At 31.3% G+C, this 10,181-nt stretch overlaps 1 protein-coding gene across 1 annotated transcript in view; it reads left to right on the top strand.

Moving 5' to 3' along the window:
* Positions 1 to 379: 379 nt before the first annotated feature.
* LOC118180935 (uncharacterized) overlaps positions 380 to 10,181 on the top strand; it is a 99,227-nt gene continuing 89,425 nt past the window's right edge. The window contains exon 1 of the mRNA XM_035350016.2: positions 380 to 693. The gene's annotated coding sequence lies outside the window, so the exon portion shown is untranslated. The remainder of the gene's footprint in view (positions 694 to 10,181) is intronic.

The raw sequence follows: 10,181 nt of genomic DNA, 5'->3' as shown, positions 1-10,181 counted from the left end.
TTGATAAACAATTTTTATTTAAATATTACTTTTTTTTTAATTTTGGCTAGTTAAATTATTTAAAATAGAAACCAGAATTTATAATAACCCAGTACTAAATGTTATTTAATCTGAACAGATTTAAAAGATTACTTCGAAAGTCTTGAATTTTTGCTATGAGAGACTATGGGAACACAGGTACTCGAAGTAAAAAGATTGGGGAAAAAAAAAAAAAAAAAGGAGCGAGAGAAATAAAGAAAGAAGAGTTCTCCACGCTAGTTTTTGCAAACCGTGGAATTCTGGGGTCCGTAAAATCCGAAGCCAAGCAGACGAACCGTGAAGTTTACGTCACGGGTCACATGACTTGCTTCCTCCATTCGCCGGAGCGCGGTCTCGGTTTTCACAGATAGTCTCATCCTTCGGAGCGGTGGATGTTGTTTACATTCACAAAAAATTGAGGTATGTTCCATGTGCTGTGTAAGACTGCTGCTCGAACTGCCAGCTGACTTTAATTTAAAATCACAATTCAGACAAGCTCCAAAAGCTGAGGACAGTTTTGCTGTCAGAGGAATAACACTTTTCCCAAAGCAGGCATTTCTTGAATTACCTACTAATTTCTTTTTGTATTGTGCCCGTCGATACTCTTCTTAGATTGAATGAACTACATGTGATTGAGAGCGTTGCGAGGAGAGAGAACTGCAACTGCTTTTAGAGGTAACATCATAATTTTTACTTCTCTTCAAATATATAAAACAATTGTGAATACTTTTATGAGCAGTTATGTGAAAACTGTTTTTAAATAATTGATTAAAAGTAGGTGGTTGCGTAAAGAAAAAGCTTATAATCACAGAAGTCGGATTACATATACATATATAATATTGATGTTTTCTAGTAGATAGAAAAGAATGCTTCATCAGTAATTAATTAAATAAAATATACCAGAAACCAAATATCCGAATTAACTGAGACTACATTCCCTAACTAGGAAACTCTGGGTAATTGTTTTGCGTTTTTCCTTAGAGCAAATAATATTTACTGTAATGTATGTGGGAGAATTTGATTTTTTTTCGTTTACTGTATTTTATTTGAATAATAATGTTACAACCAAAATATTTAGATATTTTTATTTCTGTAAAAATAAGTACATAACAACGAAAAATTAAACAACGAAACTTTTTTTTTACCTAAACGCATAACCCATTTTATGGTTCAACAAAAATAACGAAAAAACTTCTACGAGTATTTATGTTAATTCTAAAAATAAACACATAATCTTGTTTCTCTTTTTGTTATATAAAGTAACTGAATGCAGTCATACTGTATATTTTAATATAAAAATTATAAAAGGCAAATAAAAGTTTATAATTAAGAAGCTAAATTTCATATGGCTACAACAGAACAATAAAACGATTATGATAAATAAAGTTCAGATCATCGAAGTTCAGATAACTGGAATTGAGTTATATTTTAATAAACTCGTATAATAATTCATCAGGTCTTAATTCAAGCGCGCTGTAATGATTGGTACCACAATTATTACTCTAAACGCGATGATGTTTTGAAAAATAGTTCTGGTTCTTAAATGAATACCGTTTACATTTGTTGCACAAGAGTAAAGAATTTAATAACAGTGTTCACTTTCTTGAACTTTTAATATCACTGAAAAGTATTCAGCGTTCTCAGAATCTTTTTGATAATTTATTATTTTAATAAATTTTAATGGCAATGCTTTATAGCGTATTAATCATTTTCATGCCAAATTCAGCTATAATTTTACTGATTACGCTTCTTACGAATTTCCAAGTAATTAGATAAAAAATATAGTTATTATTCGGGAAAGAATTTCATAAAACGTTTTCTATTTTTTGCATTCTGGTCTGATTCGTTACACTCACATATACTCCATTGATGTATGATTTTTGCTGATTTTCTGTAATTTTAGAGTATAGAGAATTGTTAAGTAATTATAAAATTATATTAAGTAATTATTTTGAAATTTGAAGTTAATTAATTTTAATTTCTGTTGTTTTTAAATCAAAAATTCAAGAGAAATCAAAAATACTCCGAATCATTTACTACAGTAAATAGCGAAGTACTATTTTTTTTCTTGAAACACATTATTTTAAAAACTAAATTTGGAACAATAATTGAAACGGAAATAAATTATTGTATAAAATGAGAAAAATAATTAATTACATTTTTAAAATAAAAGTTTCCGTTTGGCATGTAAGCAGTTAAAGGACAAATAACTGAACGCTGTATATTATAAAGCTGGAGTACTAAGAAAAGAGAGATAGAGGAGAGTGAGTCAGAGAAATATAATACATAATGATTCAAATATTATTAAATATTATTTCATTTTAATAACCTTTTAACAACAGAATTAATTTCATGACAAGCATACTAGTAATATTGAATTAACTACGATTCGTAATTTTAAATTCGTTAAAATATTTATTATAAGGTCAAATTATTAAACGTGTGTATTTATATGACGTGTTCTACTTATATGAAAAACTGAATGTAAAGTTATGTGGTTAAAATGTGAAAGAACATCTGTGAACCACACATTAAATATTTGTCGTGCATAAGCGTATTTTGTAATTCATTTGACAATGTAAGGAGAACGAGTTTCCTTGATCTATTACTTATTGTTTAAAATAAATGACTATATAAGAAGCACCTTTCTGAGTAGCTGTTTCAGATATCTTAATTTGTATTATTTAATATTTCTTAAGATAACGAGAATTATTACATATTTACGGTATACCATAACGAGAGCAGTGTATTAAATATTAAGTTTAACGTGCGATTAATTATGTTTTATGAAGTAAGTTCAATAAAACTTCGAATAGCTGTTATATTACTTAAAGCTGTAACTTCTGAAATGATATAGACATGAGCTTTATTTTTCTTAGTAAATGGTGCTGCATATTTTGAGTCTATTGGCTTTTATGTATCTTTTATTAACATGAGCATCCATAAACTTAATATGTTAACAGGAAACTCTGCATATTATAAAGGAAACGGTACTTAATGTGATAATATTTTCTAAAACGTAAACCATCTAACTGATATCTATATACATCTATAATATTTTATTTCCTAAAACCTTTTTGTTGGGAAAGATAAATAAGATAAGATTTGTATTTCAGTTTTTATATCAAACATATTACCTTTGAAGAGTAAAACCTCATTAGAAAAAGCTCTAATTATGAGGTTATAATTAATTTTTGAGCCTCCGTTATATAATCTTATAGTTTAGGTTGATCTAATATTTACGGTATACCATAACTCTGCAAACTGAATATAGATAAGAATTTATCAAATTCCCCTATTAAATTCATGATCTCTTTTCACAAATTATTTTATTTTGTAGTTAGTATAGGAAACAAAGATACATATTACGAATGATATCAATGGTTTAAATCTTTAATTATTTTCGTTTGTATTACTTTAAAATTTTAACCAATAACTGTAGTTATGTTAATATATAAAATGTTTACCGAATTCAAATTAAAATGTCGCATGTTTTTAAAGGAAAATGTAACTTGTTTTCATCATCAGGTGCTTCTTCCTTACTACTAGCGCAGACCCAAATGTTTGTGCGAATAATGGCACCGAACTCGTGAATAATAACCCTCAACTGCTGTTCTTAGCTCTTGAATTTCAACTTTACACATCAGTTACGGGGAAAAATCGTTTATTTGGACGGGTTTCGGAGCTAGCTTCAGTTTCTGTATAGAAACAAGCGGAACACCTTCATAACGGTAACCCGTTCATACAAAAAAAATACCGGCACCTTTATGCAAGTCGGCCGCTATTCGACAAACCAGAAACGTTCACGACGGTGTCCCTGCATTTAAGTGCTCGCACACTTTATGAAGATCACATCTAACTAGAAGTAAGCAATCTTCGTAAAGCTACAGACACCTTTAAGCCTATGTAGGTAGATTTCCTTTTGGATTTAATCGTACAGAGTAATACTTTTTATGAAAGTAACTTTCTTCGAGTTAAAATATGGTCTTCATAAAAATGCAGGAAAATTTACGCTGAGCACTCTTTTGAAAGTTTGTCTTGGTTAAAAGGTTCCAGACTTGCATAAAAGTTGTGGGACTTTATGATGGATCACTGTCACTCAGCAGTCCCAATCAAGCTAGTTTCTTTTTGAAGGGCAATGACTTTTGTCTAACTTAGCTTCTGCACTTTGCATAAGAACCTAACCCACTCCTTCCCCTTTAAAAAAAGTCTCAAAGGTTTTAGATTTTAACGGTCGCCCAAAAGGGTTTGTAAAATCTTTTTGCGCCTCGCTGAGCTCGCAATCTACCAATCTGGTCTTGCATTCACTCCTGCTAACTCTTTTTTTTTTGTCCTTATAGCTTTATTAGTAAGCATTCTTTTATTCTATAAAGATGAAGGGCTAATTATGCATCAGCTGTGGTATCAAAAGGATTCATAAAGAATAAAAGAATTTTTAATTGCTATGAATTGTCTCCAATCAGTGAGCAACTGTTTCAATTTTAGACTTGCAGTGAAGGTATTTAATATATACATTATCCAGTAGTCTTAATATTCAATGGTGATTATTAGATATTTTGGATAATTTATTATGAAAACGATCGATCGCTATTTACATAAAGAGGAATAGATTCGTGAGAGGAGAAACATGGCACTTATACATTTTATTAATATTACTAAAAAAATTTCCGAAATTTGTTATTTCTCTTCCGTTGAGGATGAGCCACTTAGAAACAGAAGCTCCACAATCGATGTCACGGAATTTACATGTACAACCACGGAAGTTTCATTTAGCTGCCAGGAACCAAACATTGAGCAAAGACTCTGTCTAACGATGCTGTCCAACGGTTGTTGTCTTATTTGTCATCTATATTTATCATTACTCTTTGCTTGCTATTTAAATGATGAGTACTGATACATTGGAAGAACTACTTGTTCTATGGCGCTGCTGAAGAAAAAATTATAATAAATACAAACAACGAGATTAAGAATTCCTTGAGCTATTTGGAAGGGCTTCAAGTTGTTGTCCCATATCACTCCAGTTATGCGAAATACGTAAACATTTTCTGTTCTATGACTGAAGCACTTGTTTGTATTCAGTTATAAACTTTGAGTGCCTCTATTTAAAATATTAGATTTGTGCCCTGCAATCAGTCATAACCTATGAAATTATATTTGACTAAAATCTTTGAACTCTTTAGTATTTGAAAACCAAGTTTTCTAATTTATTTTATTTTACTCAAGAATAATAGAAATCTTATCTCAAATGTAGAAGTTGAGGTTGGGATGTCTTTTATAAAGAAGTAGGTTAAGAAATGGAACAATTCGGAAATTTACGTTAAACGTGCTCACACATTAATTTTATTGAATATAATTAAAAATAAGATAGAGTGTGTGAGTAGTTACACGGGAGTAAATAGGCACCTGATGAGAAATCATGAAACCAGTGATCAGATAAATTCAAAAACAATCAGCTTGTCCTCGTTATTAGCTAAGTCGCAAGCTGGTTACTCAGATTCGAAAACTAAAGGATAAAAACATAACTATTGTAGTCTGTCACAACACAAAAAGATATAATGGATTATGGGAGAAGATAAATCTTGGCAACTGAATAATAAGTTATCATGAAAGCGAAAATATCTAAATATAATCAGAAACAATGAATACTACCTGCAGCGGTGAAAGAAATCCTAAACATAATTTTATTATATTTATAAATACATTTTAAATTAATATTTATTATATTATTTAGAAACATATTTCAATTTGTAACAGATATTTTAGGTTAAATGGAGATGCAACTGTAAGCATCTTGTGAGGAGCAAGTTTCATATTTACCCAAAAGGTTTCAAATGGTCAACGATTTTAATGATAAAAATCCTTATCTCTAGAACTATAATTGGTACTTTTCCGTTTTGCCGGCGCAAATCTCGCCAAGCAGACTTTGTTGGCGACAACATACAGTATACACATAAAAAATGTTAACGAATGTTAGTTCTAAGAATTTTTTATTTTGAAGATATTTTAATACGGTTTAAAATTTTGTAAAATGCCGATAAATAAAGACAATAAATTTGTAAAAAGACATTAAGAATTTCGAATGAATTTAAGACATGAAGCCTTATTCGCCGTTTCGTATCACGTGATCCCCAAGTGATATCATCTCACGTAAACTAAGCTACAAAAATCTAATTTTCTCAGTAATTATCTACATTAATTTCAAGTTAAATTTTAATTTGGAATACAAGTTTAAATGCAAGAATTGTTTCAATTCGTACGAATAGCTTACTCAGAAATTATGTAAAACAGTAGTGCTTTACATCGCTAGTGTATTTTCCTTAGAACTGATGAATTTAACCCTTGATTTTACCTTTTCTATATTTTTGCTTTCTGAGGAGCGGTGTGTTTACATTCTAATTAACTTAATTACCGCGAATCGTCTTAGGGCATAAAATTTAATAATCTTGTAAAAATTCTACGTACTTGTATGCCAGTATTGAAAGGCACAATCAATCTGATAAGAAATGGTTGCGACTTGTTTTGAAAATTAGGCGTAGAAGGTTACCAGCGAAAATATTCCGTTGGCATCAGTAGTACCATTATTGGCGACTTTATCGTTTGCGCCGGTAAAACGGAAAAGTACCCTATAATTTTTCGGCTATTTTCCTTATCTAACACAGAACGCGGTAATAATTAAATGCAATATTATTCCTTATCTACCAAAAATACGTATCTTAAAAACATATTAAACATCATTAGCAATCCTTAAGCAAATGGAAAGTTTAAATCATTTTCTCGTAAAGTAATAATTTTAATTCAAATTATTAAAAGGGATGGAGTTTAATTTAAAAGTAATACGCTTTTCATTAACCTGCGAATCTAGTTTGAAAACCATGAATAATTGTCTTATAACTCTATATACACTGCAGACGATTAAAATTGTTATATCTTGAAGGCGGCATGCAAGAAACATTAAAATTGCCTGAAAGGTAATAAATACATAGTAGGATATATAAATGATCACTATTTCAGTGCATTCTCACAAAGCAGGCACAAGTAATGCCGTCTATATTGCGTATAATTAGGAAGACTATATAACTGACTTCTCATTTGAAATCGTATTTGAATGCTCATTGTCGTTCCGTGACATTGCTGCTCGCGTTAATTGGGATCCAATGACTATCACCCGAATATGGAATCGATGGGTGGTACAACAGAATATAATTGCTGTAAAATACATGAGGGGATTATGCTAAAGTACATTAAACCATCTGCCTAAAGGAAAAGATGCTTTCGTGGAAGATTTTCGAAGGAAACTGGCTCGTATTCACCTTAAAATCAGCTAAACCATAAAAGTTCTCTTAAACTACGGCTGAAAAATGAAAATTCTATAGCTCTCTCCATGGGATTCAAATATGAAAGTATTTAAGCCTTTATACTAGGGGTTTTTGAAATCGGGTCGATTTATCAGTGTTCAGTGTCGTACCGTTCGGCCATTGGTGAGCAGCACTTGAGAGTTGTCAGACTAATGGCAGGAATACATTTGTGGAGAAACTTCTAAGGAAAACTGGCGTTTATTTATATTATGAGACGTACACCTGCTTACCTCTGGTAAGTCTCAGGTGCCCCTGTCATTAGTCACCTGTATTATGACAGAATAAAACCCATGGTGAAGGCCCATGCAACGAGCTCATTCAGTTGTGAAAATACATTAGGGCTGAAATGGCAGTATATTAGACGACTTAACGATCTGTTCGTATCAACGATTAAATATCAATTAAAAAATTCATTGTTAGAATTTTAGAAGCTATAAATATTTGCAAATTAAAATTTCTAATTCGGTTACTTTACTGATACGTAAATGTATAATAAACCTTTGAGGTATAGTTTCTGTATTATATAAATATTCGAATCTTATCTACCGTTAAATGAGCATCTTGTGCCAATATTTCCAATGCAAATTATTCACATTAAAATTCAGTTGAAATTAATTTACTAAGGCCTGCTCAATTAGTATAAAAAATCATACTTTTTTGCCTTGTGTTCATGCTGCTGCTCAAAATTTTGCTAAACTTTTCTCCCCAAATAAAATAAAATCAGAATTTCGTAAACATGTGGCATGTAATATCGTGTAGTGTTGTGTACTTAGTAAATGACTGCTAAAACAATCGATTCCTTCCATAACTTGCACACGCATGCTTTGTTATAACCTGTTTCGTAACTCGTGAAATTACAACTTGATTATTCACTGACCTCTAAATTTACCTTGCGCATGTCGTTCTCCCGTCGTAGATCTAAGAAATTGAGAGTGAAGCTTCGTGTCGTGTTTCTATCTTTGTTTATGGTTTTTGCTCGCGGTTGCTTTTGCCTTGGAGGCCATAAATAAATGGAAAAATGCCAACTATTCTTTTTATGGGCAGAGAGATTCTCCGAAAATGTACCTGTGAGATTGGAATAACATTTAAGCAGGATACTTTTTTATCGTACATTTTTTTTTATTGAAAAAGTTCTCGTTAATGATTTGCATAGATGTGTGCCCTTAAAAGATGGATCGTTCAAATTAGTTGTTAAGAAGGAGAGGAGGTTATTGATCCAATTTTACTTTTTGATGGTACTATGTGAAATTTTAGATATTATTACATGAAAATGGGTTCGGTATGAATTGAATGCACACAGAATCGATGATAATTGTTAAAATTTATTTTCCAAAAGAAACACTTTAAAGTTCTGGAACTTTTCCCAAAAGTACTCGTTCAACTCTTCTCAGTATGTTAGAGCACAATCAGTATGTTACCACTTACGTACTAAGAATGTTAAACACAAGACAATATAAAAAGCCTCAAATACGTTTATTCGCGTAGTGATCTCTCAGCACTCTGAATACTCTGAAGTAATTAAGACACAATAACACGTCGAACAAATACTAATTCAGAAGTCAAACAACAAAAATCAGCGTTATATTTTCAAATTTTCACAGGACTAGTTTCGATGGTTTTACCGAACCACCAGCTGCAAAAGCGCAAATGAACGAGATAGGATATAATGACCAGATAAGATAAGAAAGCCTGGACAGAAAATAAGCCAGTGTCCAGGCTTTCTTATCTTATCTGATCATTATATCCTATCTCGTTCATTTGAGCTTTTGCAGCTGACGATGGTGGTTCGGTAAAACCATCGAAACTAGTCCTGTGAAAATTTGAAAATATAACGCTGATTTTTGTTCTTTGACTTCTGAATTAGTACTCTGAAGTAAGCTCTGAACTAAAATTGAGAACTGACGCTCTCTCCGGTCTTATAATGTCGCCAAATGACCGCCATGTTTGTGGAATCTCGCCAAATTCGAGCCAAAAATTAGTCGCCTTGGCGTTTGGCGAGACTGCCATTACTCCTGCAACCTTAGATTCTTGAGGCCTTTCACATTACGACATACAAGATGTACTAAAATTTACACATAATTTCACGAAAATATTTACATATGTACAAATTTCATAACAATATGTACAATAAAAATTCCATAACCTGACGAGTTTTGAAATTCAGTAATGCTGAAAAACAAACAAAACAGATTACTAGGCTCTGATAATGCGACAAGAACAATTTTGTAAACTTAATTTTAACATATTGTAAAAATGTGAAACCTTACATGAAATCCTATGAAGAGTAACTCTACAAACACATTGAATGACTGAAAGCGTACTGAAAAATAAATTATAAAATATGCATATTTTACTATTTTCAGTCAATTTATGTTTTGGAATTTATTGTACTGTTGTAACATGAAGGCTTTTCAGAGTTCGAATGTTCACTTTCTTGTCAAAACATTATTTAGGAGAATATGAAGATTCATAACCTCTTTCTGTTTTGTGGTTATTATTTTCTATAAACTTTACACAGATGTATTATTTTTCCTTAAACCATTCAGTAAATACCGTTTTTAGAAAGTGTGACTAAAGATTGTTCGAAGGAATATTTTGGATTGAGTTCCGCTGCTTAGAATCATAAGTGATTAAGATGTTACCCATAATTTTGTTTTCTTACGCATAATTTTTATACGTAACATTCAGCCATAATAATGCTCTCTCCAAAGTACATGCCGAATGTTTCTGATTACTTCGAGCAATAGCTGGCCCATAGCATTATTAAATAGCACCCGTAACGGATCAATACTTGCTGAATTACAGAAT

Source organism: Stegodyphus dumicola, chromosome 8 (assembly GCF_044657685.1).
Source record: "Stegodyphus dumicola isolate Sdum_Otavi_A_Nest chromosome 8, ASM4465768v1".
NCBI lineage: Eukaryota > Metazoa > Arthropoda > Arachnida > Araneae > Eresidae > Stegodyphus > Stegodyphus dumicola.
Note: the sequence above shows the minus strand (reverse complement) of the source record. Positions and strands in the feature narration are given on the sequence as shown.